Source organism: Anomaloglossus baeobatrachus, chromosome 4 (genome assembly GCF_048569485.1).
Source record: "Anomaloglossus baeobatrachus isolate aAnoBae1 chromosome 4, aAnoBae1.hap1, whole genome shotgun sequence".
Classification (NCBI taxonomy): Eukaryota; Metazoa; Chordata; class Amphibia; order Anura; family Aromobatidae; genus Anomaloglossus; species Anomaloglossus baeobatrachus.
In genome coordinates, this window is record NC_134356.1 from 72,563,839 (window position 1) to 72,584,021 (window position 20,183).

At 44.8% G+C, this 20,183-nt stretch overlaps 1 protein-coding gene across 3 annotated transcripts in view; it reads left to right on the forward strand.

Annotated features, from left to right (window-relative positions):
• The window catches only part of ARAP3 (ArfGAP with RhoGAP domain, ankyrin repeat and PH domain 3), a 249,940-nt gene that overhangs the window by 40,621 nt on the left and 189,136 nt on the right, over positions 1–20,183 (forward strand). Inside the window, exon 1 of one of the 3 annotated variants that reach the window (XM_075344395.1) lies at positions 13,805–13,927. The exons of the other annotated variants lie outside the window; for them this stretch is intronic. The gene's annotated coding sequence lies outside the window, so the exon portion shown is untranslated. Of the gene's footprint in view, positions 1–13,804; positions 13,928–20,183 lie in introns of those variants that run through there. 3 annotated transcript variants of the gene reach the window in all.

Below are 20,183 nucleotides of genomic sequence, written 5' to 3' on the forward strand. Positions count from 1 at the left end.
GAGCTTCACGATGGAGTGCACATGCCCAGAACTAATGACATTAGGACATTTTGCATCAATCATGTGAACCACACAAATAAATATAATCACAAGACAGCATTGATTTTCCACAGATACACAAAATTATCCATAGGAGATTTTCAAAGAGGGGAAGTGGAGACATTTCTGACTTAGCTTCTTCACAATTGGAAATTTATGACATTCTTATATTAGTGGTTTGCGGGAACAGTGAGTGGTTATTATTATTATTTAACGGCCTTCAGTTCGATCTAGAGCCATGGCGACTTGATGGATATACGCTCTGTAGGAAGATTGATCTTGTGGAAGCCTAGATAGGTCTACCAGGGTCTTCTCCAATGTTTTCTTGATTGTGCCAAGCCATCAGGTTGCTGGTCTTCGGGGTACTTTGCACGCTGCAACATCGCTAGCATCGGCTAGCGATGCTGAGCGTGATAGTACCCGCCCCCGTCGCACATGCGATATCTTGTGATAGCTGCCGTAGCGAACATTATCGCTACAGCAGCTTCACACACACTTACCTGCCCTGCGACGTCGCTCTGGCCGGCGACCCGCCTCCTTCCTAAGCAACACAGCAACGTCACACGGCAGGCGGCCAATAGAAGCGGAGATAAGCGGGATGTAAACATCCCGCCCACCTCCTTCCTTCCGCATAGCCGGTGGAGGCAGGTACGGAGATGTTCCTCGCTCCTGCGGCTTCACACACAGCGATGTGTGCTGCCGCAGGAACGAAGAACAACATTGTATCTCCTATTGGTGCGACATTATAAAAATGACGGACGCTACACAGATCACCGATTTTCAATGCTTTTGCGATCGTTTATCGCATCTAGGCTTTACACATTGCGACGTCGTTACCGGATGTTCGTCACTTTCAATTTGGCCCCGACGATATCGCAGTAGCGATGTCACAGCGTGCAAAGTACCCCTTCCTCTTCGCCTTGTTCCTTCCAACCATGATGTCCTTCTCCGGTGATTGCTCTCTTCGTATGATGTGTCCAAAGAAGACAAGTCGTACCTTAATGATCCTTGCTTTGAGTGACATAGAATTAACCATTTACTGCTTCAAAGCAAGGAGTAAATAGCAAATGTTTTGAATTTCCAATCATTGACGATCTCAGGAATATAGTCTTGTGTTTCGGTGCGGCTCACAGGCCGAAAGGCCTTTTAAAGGGATTGTCCATTACTTGGACAACCCCTGCTCTTTTCCCTTATTCGCCCCCTTAAAAATAACCCTATACTCACCTTCATTAAGACCGTGGTTCATGCAATGTCTAAAGCCGTGACCTGGGGCCCATCTGACATTGTTATGACATACAAGCCCTGCGACCAATCATTACCTGGCATCTCTCTCCCCGTCTTCGGACACTTAAGCAGGGTGTGAGCGCTGCGCTGACTTCCAGCTCAAACATTCAAAGGTGGAAAGAAGAAAGTTGGCGCTGATTGGGCTCATGTGTCATAACAATATCGGGTGGGCCCCAGGTTGCAGCTTTACACATCACTGGAACAATGGACGCCACGGAGATGAGTATAGGCTTATTTATTTCTACGGGGGCGAACAAGGGGAATGAGAAGGGGTTGTCCAAGTATTATCATGACAGATTCCCTACGAACCAGTATCATCCAATCTCTAGTACTGAATCAGTTATATTGCAACACTCAAGTACATGTCACCAAATCCATCAATGTATAATTTGGCATTGAGTGCCGGCTAGGCATGAGTAAACACTTTACCATGGGAAAATCATTATAATCGCGGTAACAATCATTCATATGTAACATTTGTATTGCCATACATGGGAACTTATGGGTTAAACAGTAATGTATTACCATTTTAATGTTTTATTTATTAAATCCTGATAAAGAATATTTTTGATTTTCTAATCCTGCCTGTGATGATAATGAGATGACTACAGAAAATAATATCTACAGATTAGGAAGAGTCAGTGTAATTGCAGTCTTATTGGTGAACTTAAAAAGTACAGGATTTAGTATATACAGTGCTCAGCGTAAATGAGTACACCCCAACATATTTGTTACAAAACCTTCAATTTCCTTTCAGAATCAACATTTTCTATACTATACAACAAAATACTCCCACAACCATTGTGGACCATTGATTGCAAAAAAGATTTATTATTTTGCACACCCAAAACAGTAATTTTCCTATCTTATCAAGACCATATTGCAAAAATGAGTATAAAATTCAAATGAAGGCCTCATTCAGTCTGTGGTGCTGTGGCGACCCCTGAATATATCAGGGTGCCACAGGGAACTGCATCCTTTCACCCAGGGTGCAGGGCCTTCCCCCCCATGGTTCCAGGTTCCCAAAAACCGGTGTCACTAGTATCAGCACCACAAATCCCAACCACACCTCACATTATGACCTGTCAGACACACCAGTGGGTTGGTTAAGCTGGAATAGGGCCACCCACCTAGGGGTCAAGCAGACTGGTTGGAGGGAGGAAGTGAGCAGAGTAGTGAGAGCCCTCAAATAGTGAGGAGCTGGAGTAGTAGCTCCCAGGGAGCTAGACCGAGGTTGGGTCACAGACGGTGGTCTGGGACCAGAGGAATCGGGGACCGGTGGCAGGGACATTGGAAAAGGGTGCGACAGACATAGTCTAGGAGGACTGTCGGCATCAGAAACCCAAAAGAACTGACCGGTACCGAGCACGACGGGGTACAGGACTCTAGGTCAGGAACTGATTCAACGTCCTGATAATTAACCTAGGAGGGAGAGTGTCTTCACAAACTTCCCTAAGAGCTCAAAGATTGAAGGCGTCAGCACACCGCGGGGGATAGGGTTTTCCAGTAAAGCAGCCCACTAAAATCCCAAGTACCAGCCATCAAGAGCACAGCTACACTACATAGTGAGCGGGGCCCCAACAGCTTCAAACCAAGGAACCATAACAGACAACTAAATTGTGCACAAAGATGGGCTCTGGATTACGAAATGAGACCAGTTGGAGCGGACACCTGGACGGGCTCCCCGCAGTGACAGTGAGACACAGAAACTTTAATTTTGTCTACTTTATAATCCTCATCCAGCACCACGACTACCCACAGTGAGTACCCTGGTCCCCTGCACCCTGAGCTCCCAAATATCCACCAAAACCCCAGAGGCTGGGGCCTTGCCTACCTGCCGAGGGACTGACACCTTGCTGCTCCATACCATTTGCCTCGATACTCCTTCCAGCAGCGGTGGTACTCCCATTACCGCAACCCGCAGGTGGCGTCACGAACTTCTCCCCTGTAAATAATCCCCTTTCAAGGATCGAAGTGTTTGTCGAACCCGGGTCCGGACCCCTCGAGCCACGACCACCCCAGATCCGAGCACCCCGGTCCACGCTGGGGCGGCACAGTGCTATTCCCTTCCCATACCCGTGTTTTTTGATGAACTATGTGTCTGTCCAAAACTCACAGAGACATGTCCATTTTTTCCATCCATGAAAAACACTGATGACACTGATGGTAAAAAAGGACTCACAGACAGTACACTTATAACACACACATTATAATACTGATGCCACCATTACCATTTTTTTCACGAACACGGTCTTGTGAATGAAGATTAAAGGGAACCTGTCACCAGATTTTTCCCTATTAAACTAAACGAATCCCCTTCTGCAGCTCCTGGGCTGCCTTCTATGAAGGTGCACCTTGGCCCTGACTCCCATTCCAGACCCCAAAAATAACTTTATAAAACTTGGCCGTTAGGTATACTAATTACCTATGTTGGCCGGATGGGCGGGCTCATTTTCTGCTCCTGTCCCCCCTCCTGCCGCTGGTCGCCGTCCTCCTTTCTTGATTGACGTGATGACGCCTCAGTCATCCTCCTCGTTGCATTTTGTTAAATCTCGCGCCTGTGCAGTTATGTCAGCTCGCGCAGGTGCAGTTTTTTTTTTTACAAACTTCTGATTTTTTTTTCACCAATGAAATAAAAGTAAAATTACACATGTTTAGTATCGAGGTACTCGTACTGACCAGGGGAATCATGACGACAGGTCAGTTTTAACTATTTTTTTTTTTTGCAATTTTACCACATTTGGAATTTTTTATTCCTATTTTCTAGTACACTATATGGTAAAATTAATGGTTTCATTCAAAAGTACAAGTTGTTTTGTGAAAAACAAGCCCTCATACAGCTATGTTGATGGGAAAAATAAAAAAGTTATGGCTCTTGGAAAAAGGAGAGGAAATAACAAAAAATGGGAAATTGACGGGTGGTGAAGGGATTTTTCAACCATTTTGCTACTGTCTTTTTTTATGACAGGATAGAAGCTGTGCTGCTGTGATTACCAACGCATGTGACTGTATGCCACATGGTTGTGTACATGGAGGCTACGGGTGTGTAATATATACGTGAAAAGTCGCTTAAATGAAAAGGTCGACATAAATGATCTCTTTCCGTTTTTGAGGGTTTGCAGCAATGTATCTCTATAAACAAATGGTTCACTTGGAGTCCAGTTGGAATATCTTACTATGGAGAGTCTAGACTGGAGACATCAGAGAAAACCCTCATTTGTGCGTTAGGTCTGTGCAGTTCAATGGGCTTATCTATTTTATTCATAATATTAAACTCAGTAGCATAGCTACCTGGGGGCAGAGGGTGCAGCTGCGCCGGGCCCCACAGTCAGAGGGGCCTACCCAATGCCACTGCTACATGCCAATATAGTCAACTCTGCGGTAGAGCAGGGAGACATGATCTCACTGCACTACCGCTCTCCATTCTGTAGACCACAGGTTGCTTTGAGTCTGCCGTACCAAACAGCAGCACTGGGAGCTAATGTGCGGACTATGATACAGTATGAGGGCTATTGTGGGGGCCAACATAAAGTGTGAGGACTACTGTGGAGGCCATTATACAATCTGTGGGCCATTACAGTGAGAGCTATTGTGGGGGACAATATAATGTGTTCTAAGTGAACAGTGGGGATTTCATACTATGTATCTGAGAGCTGTGGGGATATCATACTATATATAGGGGAGCTGTTGGGATTTCATACTATGTATAGGGGAGCTGTGGGCCCACTATACTGTTTAAAGGGGAGCTTTTGGCCTATTATACTATGTATATGATAGCTGTGGGCCTATTATGCTGTGTATTGGGGAGGAATGGGTTTATCATACTGTATATAGCGGTGCTATGAGGGCATTATATTGTGTATAAGGGAGCTTTGCCCCCATCATAATATATATATAGGGAAGCTGAGGGGACATAGTACTGTATATAAAGTGGCTGTGGGTCCATCATACTGTGTTTAGTGGCAATCAGGGGATTGTGACCGTCAAAGGTGTGTGGCGCCCCTGACCTGGTCAGGCGCCACTGAGTACTGCACTCAGACTGAGTGAGTACAAAACAGATAATTCCAAAGGCTGACCAGGGTGTGGACAAACACAGACACTTAGTAACCAGGACACACACACGGCTTAGAGGGGAGCCCTGGGCAGACCCAAGGAGGGGGCGTAGCCCTCGCATCCCAGCTAGTGGTGGGTTGTGGGACTGGAGACAGAGAGTGTGCAGTGGCAGCAAGAGGAGAGGAGTGGAGCAGCCACGTATGAGGTGTGGAGCGGAGGAGCAGGACACGCTCAGACCCTGCACCTGTAGTGGCTGTTGACGGGGGAGAGCGACTACCCAGTGGTGCTGCCTGAAATCCAACTAGTGAAGAGGTGGCTGAGTAAGGAGACTACCTGTAGACCAGGCCCGCACGGGGAAACAGGTCCCCAGAGCAGGAACCCATCTTCTCGGCCTGCCAAACCTGCTGGTGAGGGTGCTGAATGTGCCTCACCAACCTACACAGAGTCCGAGCCTCAGCAGCAACAAGGGGGCCCATAAGTGAGTCAGGGCAAGAAGCCATCTCTACTTGGTCCACGCTGCCAGCAAACGGGCCAGAAAGGGGAGAACGGCAGTTGCGACTTCCCTGGGTGATCCCCGAGCACTCCAAGTCGGGGTCACCTCAAAACAAGAAGGGCTAGGAAAGCAAGTCATCAGTCACCCCTGGATCAGCCTGAGGAATACCTGGTTCCACCTTGTTCATCAAAGCATCGCCCGGGTTGACTCACCCCTACCATCTGAACGTGAGTAAAAACCCTGAAAGACATTGCTGCTTATGTGTGAGTTCTTCTGCGACCTGTGGTACTACACACTTACACTGAGCCCTTGGGGCCAGCCTCACTCTCCGGAGGCCATAACATCAGACTGCATTTACCATCGGCCCCAAAAGCTCCCTAAACTGCAGTGGCAGTCGCCCCTGACCGCAATTACCGAGACTGGCGTCACGATTCCCATTGAAGTTAACCTGACCTACCTGTGGCCAGAAGATTCCCAGCACGTGACGTCCCTGAAGACCCTGAGGCGACCTGAAGGTAACGGGGCTCTATAGGTGAACATGGAGCATTATTACTTTCTAGGGGCAATTTTACCATCTGAAGCGCACAAAGGAGGCATTATTATTATTCCTGAACTCCACATACAGGTATTTACCTTCTATATATTGCCTCCATGTTGAAGAGCACAGTAGCTGTACATATATGTCTGTTTACCTAGCACATGCCATTGTACCGATCATTAGATTTATCTCCTACATATACTGGTATACCTGTTATTGCATCTCTATATACTGCCCCTTACTTAAGAGCAGTGTCCATGCGCACAGTGTATTTATGTAGCACATGTTATTATACCAATCATTAGACTGTTTTTCTGTACTGTACATGCTTAGATACTTTTACTTTAGAGGCGCACTATAAACAAGCATCAGTTGCATACGAGGCCACATTGTCATAAGGTGTTATATACAGGTCTACATCAATATCTATATAGCTTTAAATGTTTGCATATACACCTTCTGCTCCTACATCATTATTCTCTATTTTTTACTTTGTATCCACTCAAAATATTTGCATTTTACTGCATGCATGTATTTTGTTTGCCCTTTCTCATGTTGTTTAATCTACCACACCATTTTACTTGTAATCAATAAATAATAGTTTTTACCTCTAAATACATGATTAGATATTGTATTTTTCCTTGTTTGTTCCTTCTGAGGTACCCCATCGCACAGCATAACACTATATATGTCCTATATCTGAACTTTTCAACGGTAGAATGATACAATGCCACATGAAAGATTGATACACAAAATAAGAGCAACAGGAGTTGGGTAAAATATGTGCAATTGGGTTAATAATTGACTTAGAGAAAGGAAACAGAAGGTGCTTAATAATGGAACACACTCTGAATGGGTGAAAGTTAACAGCAGTTTGGTATCACAAGGGTCAGTATTGGACCCTCTTCATGTTAATATATTTATTAACCCCTTCATGACCGGGCTATTTTTTGTTTTTGGTTTTCCTCCCTTTCTTCCAAGAGCTATAACTTTTTTATTTTTCTGTCCACATAACTGTACGAGGGATTATTTTTTTGCAGGACAAATTGTTCTTTTGAATGACACTATTCATTTTAGCATGTGAAAAAAAATTCAAGTACGCTGAAACTGCAAAAAATTAATTATCGTCACAAGCAGAGTCTTCAGCAGACCTTTGGCTGAGCACATCACGTGCACACAGAAGGGCACGTGGAATGAAACACCCACGTGCCTTTGCATATTAAATGCCACTATCAGAAATTGACAGAGGCATTTAACAGATTAACAGCCGTGGGCGAAACTCCAGTCTGCCCGCGATTGTTAGGGACAGATGATGGCTGAATAATTGAGCCATCATCTGCTCTGAAAGATGCGGACTCGTACCTGTATGTCATATGTCGTGAAGTGGTTGATAACCTTGTAAAGGGAATGCAAAGTATAATTCCAATATTCACAGATGATACTAAACTCTGCAAAGTAATCAACACAGAGGAGGATAATTTAACCAATTTTAGAATGCCCAAAAACACATCACAAATAGTGATGGGCGGACTCGGACTGTAAAAGTCCGGATCTGCTCGGTTTCAAAGGTGCCCGGTTACCAGACCTGTGCCCGGGATTCCAGATATTGATCTAGATCCGGCAATTAGGAAATTAAAAAAAATAAAATAAAAATAAAGAAAATAAGAATGAAGCGAGCTGTTACGCTTACCGAGGAGCGACGAACGTCCGGAGGTGGACTCACTGGACCGTGCCCCGGACTCCCCTGAGAAGGCGACCAGCAGCGAACCCCTATACAGGGACTGTGCGGTACCTCCCCAGAAGGCCTAGAGGCACGGCAGCCAGGAACCGGGGGTAGGAGTCTCTGTACGGCCAGGCGTAGCTCGGCTACGACGTTCGCAGCAGGCAGAACACGGGTGTGGCACCAGAGATGATCACAGCAGGTGGCACAGAGACGTTCACTGCGGGTAAGGCCGGTGACGTCCACTACGGGTATGACCGGTGACGTCCACTGCGGGTATGGCCGGTGACATCCACTGCGGGTATGACCGGTGACGTCCACTGCGGGTATGGCCGGTGATGTCCACAGCCGGAAGGTACAGATGGCACTATGGTGAGATAGAGTATTAGTAACAGGCAGGAACACACGGATAACAGTAGTACAAAGGGGCCTGAACACTAGCAGGGCTCTAGTAGAAGTGTTGCTCGGGCGCCTGCTGCCGGGAGAGGTGAACCTAAATAGTCTTTCGGTAACAGGTGGCCTCTGAGGTCACTTCCAGAAAATGAGGCACTGCTGCTTTAAGAAAGGGGGCGTGGCCTCGTGTGCAGCCTAGAGTTGCTCACTGCAGAATTGTGTGTGGATGGGAGACAGGAACAGACTGCAGCAGCTCCAGGAAGAGGACGCCTGACCCGGGAGTGAGCAGAGCCATGGGACAGGTAAGAGGAAGCACGTCGCTGCCGGGGGCTGGGACCGGGAATGCACGTGGGGGCCATGCTGGGGCTGGGCAGATGTGAGGGAGAGCGCCCTGTGGAGACACGAGGCTCAGTGGGTGCTCTCGTCCACTAAAACCCGACGCCTTTAGAAAGACAGCATGGCCCAGGGCTCATCCCAACTGAACGCCGGCCTCCTTAACCGTGGGCGTAACACTACTCAGACAACACAGGGTGAGGGAACCACAACAATTAGACTTTATTGGATCCCCAAACAATTAACGGCACATAACACATAACCAGCAAAACACAAATGTAACAGGCAACAGAGTCTCACCCTTCCGCTGGCTCATCAGGGATTTAGTATGTCCATGCCTCAGAGGTTCCAGGGCTATTTATTCCAATCCAGCAGCACCCCGCTTTTGGTGAGCACCCACCAAGAAAGGAATAATGCCAGATTTAGGAAGCTGGCAGAGGTCTGCAATGTCTGTAACAGGTGACTGAACTGTCCCAACCTGAGTGTCCTCCTTAGGTAGTCCTGGTATGATGTTACAATCCTGGCAGCCGGAGTCAAAATCCCTAGGCTGTGGATATGGTCTCCAACCGGAACCGGAGTCCCTAGATTGAAGCCATAAGATATCCTGATCCTCTAGTCAGCTCCTAAGAGCTTAGACCGGATCCATCAGCATCCATCAACCACCTGGTGGCTTAAAGAAGTCCTTTTTAGAGCCACAGCCTTCCACTTGGATACACTGCGTCCTCATCGGATTGGTTGGACAATATCGCCTCTCCCATTGGATGAATTTCAAGCTGCATGGATAATGTTCATTTAAATGGTGTGCATAGAAAGACTGTGGATATCTACATGAATTCTGCAAGTCACAGACTCGACAATGGCTACTAAGGTAATCACATTAGCAATACACAACTACATTACAATGGTTACTGTAAGGGTCTGGGGAAACAATAGCTAAGCAAACATGAGGTAATACACAATAGAACAATACGTCTGGTTGAATGTTAAGAAACTTTAACCCATGAGAGGCATTGGGTGTCCATGTCGTCACACGCCCCCCTCGGCATCTGGCGGGATCAGGCGCTACACGAGCGCTTTATACTTACCGAGGCTCCATTGCGACTACACTGCTCCCGTGGCCTCTCTTTCACTTCCTGGGCCGCTCTTCATTGCTCATCCATATGCACTGCCACATCAGGCGGCCTGACAACGCCCCCCCTGCCGGCTTCTCCTGGGACAAATGTCCCACCTGCTCCCCCTCAGATACTCCGCTGGTTTATTATAATGTTTACCTTCTCACTGTTTACTCAGCATTGATCCAGCTCTTGAATATTTAAAGAAGCATTGACTCTTCTTCCCCTGGATATGGTGAACATATGATCACCTGGTGCAGGGAGGGAACAGGAGCTGCTGGGTTTTAGGAAACCCAGACACCTATGCTATGTAGTCAAGAGGCTAAGATTCCCATATAGCTGGGGTTTATATTACAACCCTATTTACTATGGAGAACAGCAAAAAAAAAATGGTGTATTAACATGTTAGAATACCCCCCTAAAGGCTTTTTAAGACATTATGGTTGCTCAATGTATAAAATAAATTAAAAAAAATGAATACATGAAGACAAACTAAACTAAAAAAGAGGCACTAACAGAGTTGCTGTTTTTAGCCTCACTCACAATGGAAACAATATGTCCAATAAATAAAAATAATTTCTACAGAAATGGAAATGTAATTTAAATGTTTCTAGCAATTATTTGTGGTCGTAAAAAATCTATAAAGAAATGTGAATGAATAACAGACATTTATTTCCTATTATTCTGTACATTTTCCCCCAGTATCAGCAAAAAAGCAACATAAAAATATCATAAAACTTAAGCCCCATATATCATGAAAAAAGAGGCAAAAATAATTTGAATATCTAATGAAGAAAAAACTTACAGCGCTGTTAAAAGATTATATACGGAAAAGCTCCCAAAATGTGGCAATCATGAACTGGTTAATATCTGGAATTGATGTAAGCTGAAGGCTTGGGTTGAGAAATGGCAATTAATCTATAAGGCCATGGCCTCAGGGGGGACTGCTGCGATCCCCTCGCATGACACTCGGCTCACGCTGGTAGCACAACGGGAGCCGAGTGTTATGCAAGTGTCACTGCGACTGGGGTCCGATCATGCAATCGGACCACAGCTGCGTGGGGCGGGCCGGCTCTGAGGAGGGGAGCGCCGGACCGCGGAGGAGAGGGAGGGATTTATCTCCCTCTCTTTTCCATTGCCGGCTATTGCCATTCTCGCTCTGCACTCGCGGTACACCGGTGTGCTGCGAGTGCAATGCGATTTCTCTTTCGCCCCATAGACTTGAATGGGTGCGAGAGAACAAGAATCGCATTCCACCCGCAGCATGCTGAGACTGTTTTTTTCGGTCCGATTAGGGCTGAGAAAATAATTGTTCAAGGGACCGGGCCCCATAAAGTTATATTGGGCCGGGTGGAATGCAATGTTTTATCGCATTCCACTCGCTCCGATTTTCATGCCGTGTGTCTTAGGCCTTATATAGATAAAGGGAAGGTGATGTACCTGGGCCTAGGAAATAAACGGTATAATTATGTACTAATTCGTAAAACACTGGGTAACACCATCACTGAAAAAGATTTGAGTTTATGGGTGGACAGAAAACTAAGTATTGTGATGCACCTCGGGTATTCCTCCAACAAATGTGGAAATGTATGAATAAATTAATTGGATATTAGCAGAGTACTTTTTAGTGTGCAGTAATACACAATTTTTGCAGTAATGCATGTGACACTGATATTACAGGGAGTCTATATACTAACTAGAACTATAACTGTCTCCCAGCATTCCCTCAGGTTGAGAAAGCATTAACCAACCACATGAGGAGATGGTCTGTTTCACTCTCTTTCCCAGTCTCAGCACATAAACTCTGCCCCCTCAGGTCACGTGACGATGACATTATACCAGATCTTTCTCCACTCATCTCCACTCCACTGATCGATGTGACCATCTCCATGCCAGGATGGAGTTTGCAAGATGCACAGGCGCTCGGCCATGCAGCTAAAAAGCTCTGATCTGTGAGTACTAGTAGCACACTAGGGGTGTACTTACTTCTTAGAGGAGATTCTAGCTAGGGTACACTGTGCATGGTATGGCAGCCATAAACCAATTTGTGCAGTAATAAAAACTGCATAAAAAAATCTTTGGGTATTACTATTTTCATTTGCACTGGGGCGTTCATTAATAATCTCATGTAATGTACCGTACCATGCCTAGGGAGAAATGTAGTTAAGTTTACTGTGTATTATATCAGTTTATGCGTAACCTCTCTATGGACAGAGGAATGATTACTAGATTATAAGACGCACTGTTCCTCCAAAAAATTTAGGAGGAAAATGAGAGGTGCAATCCGAATGTAGCATACCAGGGGGTGGTGGAGAGGGATAGCAGGATGTAGCGCAATGCTGCTTGTGCTATGCTGAGGCTGCTGGCATTGTGCTTTGGCGGCTGTGCTGGGGCTGCGGGTGCTGTGCTTCGGAGGCTGTGCTGAGGCCGCAGACGATGTGCACTGAGCACTGTGCTGCGGGGGCTGTGGGCTGCTGTGCTGTGGGCGGTGAGAGCTTCAAAAAATGGCGCCCGGAGTCGGCACGTGGGCAGATGGAGCTCTCGGCTCAAGATCTCATCTGTGCATGTGGCATCTCCAGCCCATTGATTTCCCAGCAGTGGACTTGAGGAAAATAGTGCCCGGAGATGGCACGTGTACAGATGAGATCTCGGCTTGTCATTGAGCCGATAGCTCAATCTGTGCATGCAGTAACTCGGGAGTCATTTTTTTGAAGCCCGCACCACCAACAGTTTCTGGAAAAACATCTGGGACACCCACCACACTACCCGCAGCCTCAGCCTGCTCCACCACCACCCCAGCCTCCTATGACCCCGCTTCACCATCGCTGCTGCCCCCACCACCTCCCCGGTAAGGTCACTACCAGATTATAAGACGGACGCCCTTTTTTTTTATTCTTCACCTTTTTTTCCTCTAAATTTGGGGTGCGTCTTATAATGCGGTGTGTCTTATAAACCGAAAAATACAGTACTTCTGTTTTTCTATCTATTTATACATTTCCAGGAGGAATAACAGAAGAACAATGAGTTCTAAGTCTGAGTTCACATGTCCTGTAATCATCCGTTAGAACAGATCTGTCAGAGATCCATTGACAAAAAAAACATTTTTGGCCGTTGTTAAATAACTGACTTTTGCCGGATCCGTTTTTTTTTAACATTGGAGTCTGTGGAGAACGAATCTGTTAATGGATTGCTGTTTATGTTCCATTTGAAACGGATCCTTTAAGAAAAAAACGGATCCATTAGAAATGCAAGAAAAACGGATGACTAACTAGCAATCGGATAATGGATCCGTTCTCCATAGACTCACATGTTAAAAAAAATGGATCCGACAAAAATCAGTAATTTAACAATGGGCAAAAAAGTTGTGTTTGCCGAACTTTTTTGCCAGCGCATCACTGCAGGATCCGTTCTAATAGATGATTACAGGACATGTGAACTCAGCCTCAGAAAATACATGTATAGGCAAGTCGGTAGAGCCGACAATGGACAAAAAAGTTGTGTTTACAAATATTTTTTTGCCAATAGATTTCTGCAGGATCCATTCTAATGGATGATTACAGGACATGTGAACTCAGCCTAAGAAAATACATGCATTAACTAATATAGACAGGTCGGTAGAGCCAACAAATCCTCTCTAATGTAAGAAAACCGTTTTATAAAATATAGCTGAACGTCGCAGGCACAGAAGGAGCCTGGAGGAACCAGCCCTATGTAAAGGAAGATAAAGTCAAAAATGGTACTGATAACATCAACAGCAATGGTCAGCGCTCACGGTTGAGTTTTCAGCTGCCGTCACTTCCCTTTCCTTTTCCTTTGTAAGAGAGCCCCGATGCCTAGTGCAAAAAGGAGAGATGTCCTGGCTGGGATGATGCCCAAATCGTAACACACACAGAGCTCCACCGACAAGGGCCGATCCACCTATACAGAGAGAGGGGCAGGACGACGCTAGGTCATATATTCAGGTAAATGAAAGCCCCCACCGGAATGGAGAGATACTCAGATAATGAGATTCAGTTACACTGGCTGCAGGCTGCAGGAGAAATCCTGCTCCATCACACAATGCTCCTATTATGCTCCCTGCACATAGCTTTCATATCTTTAATTCTGTCTCTTATTAAAGGGGAGGAATGAATAGAAATAAATCTATTTGTGGTTGGCACATCTTTGCTGGGGGAGACAGCTGGGATCGGGATAATTGATGCCCCTTTTTTTTGAGGGGGAGGTTCGGTATGAGAAGCAACTGAAAATAGAGAGTAGAGGAAGAAAGAACGAAGTCGCTCAGCCTATTTCTTCTAAAAGCCACATCTCCTTTTGTAAATGTCAATATTTCTCTGTAACAAAAAACTGTTAAAAGCGTCTCCTCTGATGGCAAAAGAGTGTTTGAGATCACGGCATGTGAGAAGATGAGATGGAGATGCTATGATCATTGGATGTGATGCCTATTGGCATATCCAACATATTTACTAAAGGCCGCTTTACACGCTTCGATTTATCTGACGATCTCAGTAGCGATGTGACACGCTCAGATCATAGTTACGATTTGCCGAGATTGCAAATAGGTCATTTATTAGCGGTCACACGTACACATCTCACCAACGACGCAACAGTGATCAGCGATATATTATTTGACCAAGGCGGTCGTGTGGATGTTGTTCGTCGTTGGCAGGGTGTCAAACGTAGCAATATGTCTGCTGCGTTCCAAACGACCACCAATATTTCGAAACTGAACGACGTGTTAGCGATCAACGATTTTCAACCTATTTGCGATCGTTCGGAGTCGCACGTAGGTGTCACACGCAACAACGTCGCTAACGATGCCGGATATGCGTCACGGAATCCTTGACCCCAACGACATATCGTCAGATACATCGTAGCGTGTAATGCCGCCTTAAAGGATGCAAGAATGAAAGATGGTAGACAAATGTTTACCCTCTTCCAAATATTGTAGAAACATTTAATCATGTGTTGTCGCAGCCCGTATCTATGCCCCCTGTGAACAGGCTCGGAATGGCCCACCAGAGAGTGGGAGAATCCCCTGGTGGGCCTCTTGGCAATAGAATATCACTTACTCCCCCCAACATAATCAGTAGTTGGTACAATATACTTTTTTCACTTTGGAAGCATCTCATCATCCATTTTACAAACTACCCAGTATATTATTATATAGAAGCATAGGTAAATTTGTAAATGTAATATTTACATATAGTTGATCAGTGGACCCAAAGAGTCAATGTTACTGGTGGGCCCCTGCCGTCCCAGTCTGACACTGCCTGCGAACATAAATGACTACCATTTCTGGACTCATGCTTACTGTATGATGATCTGCAATGTTGGCTGGGCGTTGCCCACCTGTTACTACGAGGTGTACCATTGTTACTTTTTTGCATATACCATGTTTTACTTTGCCGATTCTAACTGCTGGTGTTGTAGCAAGTATTAGATGGGACTCTGCCTGGTTTAGAGTTTGTGACATGCCTTGTGGCACAAAACAAGTGACGGGCTGAGTGTCTTGTGACGGGCAGAAGAAGGAAATGTTAGTTGACTAGTCAAGGTTGGTAGTAGATAAGTTTTCAGGAGAGGGGCCACTGTAAAAGATGGGCAAAGGCCTGGGAAGACTGTCAGTAGATACAACATCTCAGTATGAGGGCCAAAACCAAGAGACACTACCCGAGTGAGAAAAATGAATATGAGTGTTGACATCAATGACACCTGGGGTTTGTAAGAGCTTTGACCGAGAGTGGCTTAGTGTTCTGGGTGGCTCCAGCCCATGCGCACCCATAGAAACAATGCAGCGATAACACGTTGTCACGGCTGTCCCACTGTTTCTGGAAACTAGTGGCAGCTTGAGGATTGGAGCCCCTCATCTCTATCTGGGACTCGGCATTTAAATGTTGTTTCATTTCCTTTGGTATTGAAGTAGTTAATGTCAGTTTTTCTGCAAGCAGCTACAGTTAAGGTCAGCTGCACCTGCTCTGTAGACAAATCCCTGTAGGTTTACATAGCTAGGTCTCCCAGCAAGCTTTGCTGACTATACAAGCCATTTGTATAAAAGCCACCTTGGTGGAAGACGCTGCTGTGGATTCTCCTCAAAACTGTATCTTCTCTAGTTTTGGTTATTTATACCGTTTGTCTCCCCAACCCTCTTGTCTCTTCAGTGCAACCGTTGTCCTTGTGAACTTCACTCACCTCTCGCTAGTCAGGGCATCTATAGGGTTTCCCAGGTTCTCAGAGTGCTGCTCGGTGACAATTGCGGAGACTGTAGAGGGACTGGCTAGGAGAGCAGGGACAGCTACAGGTGAGGATAGAAGGTGACCAGATACCCTTTCACTAGTGCCAGGGCCCACCGTTGTTATTGTTTCCCCGGTGTCCCCCTTGTCTGTGGTGTTTTGAGGTGTGTTTTGCATTTTGTGTCAGACTTCTGTTGGTCTGAATGTGCTCGCCACGCTTGTTGCGTGACACAGGCTACGTAAGTGTTCCAAAAGTGTTGAAAATTTAATTTTTTAAATCACCGTGCCTCCATATTGGAAAATCTGTAACTAGATCACTTGTAATTTGATGTGTTGCTACTCATCACCAGCAGTCTCCCATTCAATGGGGCTAAGCCGCCGACTTTTTTTGTGTTGAATCCTCAAAAATAAGTAGCATTCTTCTAATTCTCAAAATTATTATCCGGTGTTTTGTGAAAAAGCCCATTCACTTGCATTGGAGTTAGATTTGATGTGGATTTGGGTTCCATAATCCTTCTCAAAGCTAGACTGGTTTCCAGATTTTCTGAAAAATGTGTAAAATATGACCTTGGATCTGATATTACATTTTTTACTTTTTTTCTTTATTTAAAGTGTTTACTTTTTCCAAATCTGGATCAGTTTTTATCTCTTTTCTATGCCCCTCCGTTCCAAAGCTATGACCCTGGTAATAAAGGTGTAAAACATTTTCCCTTCAGTCAACTGGGAGTATATCCCTGAACCTCTCTGTGGGCGTTTGCTTTTTCTCCTGTGATGCTGGCCAATCAAAACACTGCCGCACCCACAAAGGAGTCCCGTGGCATAAAAGGGGCATAACCTTGGAATATAGGGGCACAGAAGAAAAAGGTAAATGTTTCCAGAATTAGTAAAGCAGCACCAATTGGAGGAGGTTCTCAGCTGAAATAAAAAATATCTGGTTAACCCCTTCATGATCTATGACATACTGGTATCTCATAGGTCATGTTGCTCCCTTTGATGCCAGCTCACATGGTGAACCCGTACCTTTCCTGGCACATGTCGACTGATCAGATCAGAGGTCCACCCGAGCCATTTAACTAGTCAAATCCTGCTGTCAATCTCTGACTGTGGGATTTAACATGCGTCAGTGGGAAGGGCGACATCGGTGGCCCTGTGACATGATCACAGGGTGCCGATAGGTTGTCATGACAGCCGGGGGTCAGCTGATGACCCTTGTCATTGTCTTGAAGTCATTCATGTGAACGCCGATTGAGCGCCAGCATTGATAGGACTACAGCACCACTCTGTACAGCACAAGCAATCAGAGTATATCAGCTTCAGGTCCCATAAGGGACTAGTAAAAAACAATAAACAGTAAAAAAAAGTTTTTAAAATATGAAAAAACATAAAAAATTCAAATCACTGCCATTTTGCCCCATTGAAAATAAAACAGTAAGAAAAAAATACACATATTTGGCATCTTGTTCAGAAATGTGCAACCTATCAAAATACAGTGGAACCTTGGTTTACGAGAACAATCCATTCTGGGAGTGTGCTTGTAAACCAAGTTACTCGTCTAGCAAAGCAAGATTTCCCATAGGAAATCATTGGAATGCAGACAATTCATTCCACAACTTGTTCAATGTCCCATCCTGGTTCCCTATTGTGCCATTTCACACATGCACAAACACACACAAACACACACGCACGCACACATATTATGCTCACTTTACCTTCCGTTCCCTCGCTGGCCTCCTGGTTCTTGTAGTTCGCCGGTACAGGATGTGTATTGGGAAACCATCGCAACCGACGCACCGGAGCTTCCGCTGCAGAGTGTTGATGTCAAAGGCAGGAGCCGCTTGCCTCTGATTGGTCAGCGTGCTGCTTTTGAGTAGCGGCTGACAGCGGAAGTTCCTCCCTCGACGCGATGGTTACCGGATACACATCCTGTACCGGCGGACTACAAGAACCGGGAGGCCGGCAATGGAGCAGAAGGTAAGGTGAGCATAATATGTGTGTGTTTGTGTGTGCTTGTGTGTATTTGTGCATGTTTGTGAGGACTGCATGAGCGGGTTAGAGCGCGGTTTAAGTACGGTACCAGAAGTGTGTGCGCGGTATTTTGCTCGTACAGCAAAGCTTGCTCATAAATTGAGTTACAAATTTACAGCAAGCTTTGCTCGCTAAACGAAATACTCGCTAACTGGGTTACTCGTTAAGCGAGGTTCCACTGTATAAAATAAATTATTCTGATTGGTAAACAGCATATCAAAAAGAAAAAATGAAAACTCCAGAATTAAATTTTATCATGCACTAGTCTCTTCCATATTTCAAATGAGTCACATATTCAAGTCTATCGGTTTGAAAAAATAAAATCATATCCCATGCGCCTCATCCATTGTGTACTTCTACTGTATAATTAAATTCTTAAAATAGCAAACTGTATTTGGTCTTATACATTTTTTCAATATTGATATATAAAATGAGATGCCATATGAGATCAGACCAGCCTATGCAAAATTGTCCTGTCAACTGTATGCAATCTGATTGTCCATTTTTAACATCTATATAACATTTGTACATTTGTTACAACCGTAAGGCATCTGTTTTTTACGTGAAAAATTAAAGAAATTAAAAAAGTCCAAATAAATTTACCTATGCTAATAATTGCATTGGATCCGTTAAAAATCTATGACATACGGATGGTAATATTTGTGGGATCTGGTATTTTTTGTGCACTCATTGAATTAAAATGGATGAATCTGATCCACAATATGGATCAAAATAGTGTATGCCGTGATTTTTTTTTTTTCATTTAGAACATCGTCCCGTGTGTGAAAGCATTCATACAAACATTGCACGGAGTTGCAGGGTGTGAAGAAACCCTGTGTAAAAGCATCTTAAAAAAAAAAAAAAAAGAGAGTGAACAAGAACTTGCGAGTGGTTTCTTCTAAGTGTGGTTTGGCTTCAGTGTAACTTGAGATTCAGTGACTTTGGATTCAGGGGCTTTAAAAAGGAGTGACTTCTACTAATTGCCTGTTTGTATTTACTTGTTTATAATTCTGTTTTGTGCTATCATCATCATAAAAATGTGCTCCATTATTGACAATGCTATCCAGTGTACATCTTGTCACTTGTATGCAATCCTTGACTAGCTGTTTGATGGTATATACTGCTGTGCGAGATGTGTGCATGTTGTGCATTTTGAAGCAGGTACTGGATAAAAATGATCAGTTTGCAATAATCTCCAAAGGCAATTACCAGTCTTGCGGCGCTCCTGCTACCAATGGTGGAACATATTGGATGATTTTTGGTCATATGACTGGTATACATCTTTTTTTTCTCACAATTATACCTGAAGAAGGCTGAAGGATAAAACATCCGAGCCGAAACGCGTTGTATAATTAACCATATTTTAATGTACAAATAAAATATCTCTTTACTTATTTGTATATTGGTCCAGTCATATGACCAAAAATCATCCAATATGTTCCACCATTGGTAGCAGGAGCGCCGCAAGACTGGTAATTGCCTTTGGAACTTCTTTCACTAAGTGGACCTGCTGGAGGGCTCCTCTATAGTATCCAGTGCGATTGCTGCATACTGCACCATAATCCAATTGGAAAGTGGATAATCCTCTTGGATTATTCCAGGCTTTCTAACCTCTGAACCAGGTGAGAGTTCCACTATTTCAACACCTTTATATATAAAAAACAAACTACACTCAGATTGGCGCCGCGTTTGTCTCTTTCTATCTTCCCCTGTCTCCTGGGTATTTTTTCAGTTTGCAATAATGAGATCCATTCACAATATGTAAACACGTTTGTAGCTCACTGAGGAAGTGGTCGCTAGGTTAGATGTCAGGGAGGACAGTAAATGGTACCACATAAAACTAGCTGAGTAACAGAAGGAGGAATAGAGGGAAGAGTATGAAGGAGACTATTCCTGATCTAGCACTCCCCAAGAAATTTTCTAAGTTGGCAAATGAGGGGGGAGTCATTACAGGGGTGTATGTATC